Here is a 975-nt window from a genome sequence, read left to right on the forward strand (position 1 = left end):
TTTTTGAAGATGGGAACCACACTGGCCCTCTTCCAGTCCTCTGGCACCACACCAGAGCACCACAAGTGCTCCTAAAGCTGTGCCAGGGGTCCTGCAATGACCTCAGCCAATTCCCTCAGTACTCTAGGGTGGAGATCATCCAGACCAGCTGATTTGAATACATACAGTCCCTCCAGAAGTTCCCTGACTAGTTCCTCACTAACCCTTGGCCTAGGTGCACCTCCCCTGGGATCTAAGGGGGGCCCAGACGGGGGTCACTGTTCTGGTCCCTGCTTAGGAAAATGGAGGCAAAGAAATCGTTAAATATGTTGGCTTTGTCGTCTGGTATGACAACCAAATTTCCTAGTGTGTCCTGCAGGAGCCCCACATTACCTGGAACCTTCTTTTTGCCCCCTGTGTGTTTAAAAAAGGACTTCTTGTTGTCCTTGATCTGGGAAGCTAGTCCCAGTCCCATCTCCGCCTTGGCCTTCCTGACTGCCCCCCTGCATCCCCGACCAACCGCAATATAGTCCTCCCTGGTGATGGCTCCTCCCTTCCATTGGGTGTACGCCTCCATTTTTGCTAGGAGATGTTCCCAGATGCTTTTGGTGAACCATGGGGGCTTATGTGCCCTCCTGCTCCCTTTGATCCATGTTGGGATTACCTCCCTTTGGGCTCGGAGGATCGTCTCCTTAAGGAGCGACCACTGTCCTTGGACACCAGGCTCCCCTCTGCGACCTCAGTGCTTCCCTGACTATTCTCCTTAGCTCACTGAAGTTTGCCCTCCTGAAATCTAGGGCTGCTGCCTTGCTGGAGGCCTTTGCCACCTTGCACTGGATGGTGAATTCCAGCAGGCGATGATCACTGTCACCTGGGTGGTCGAGGACCCGCAGCCCCTTCACCAGGTTGTCACTCGTGGCCAGCACCAGGTCCAACAAGGTGTCTCCCCTTGTGGGGCTGTGCACCTCCTGGGTTAGATGGAAGTTCTGCATTCTG

Source organism: Crocodylus porosus, unplaced genomic scaffold, assembly GCF_001723895.1.
Source record: "Crocodylus porosus isolate Cpor-Errol unplaced genomic scaffold, CroPor_comp1, whole genome shotgun sequence".
In the NCBI taxonomy this organism is placed as follows: domain Eukaryota; kingdom Metazoa; phylum Chordata; order Crocodylia; family Crocodylidae; genus Crocodylus; species Crocodylus porosus.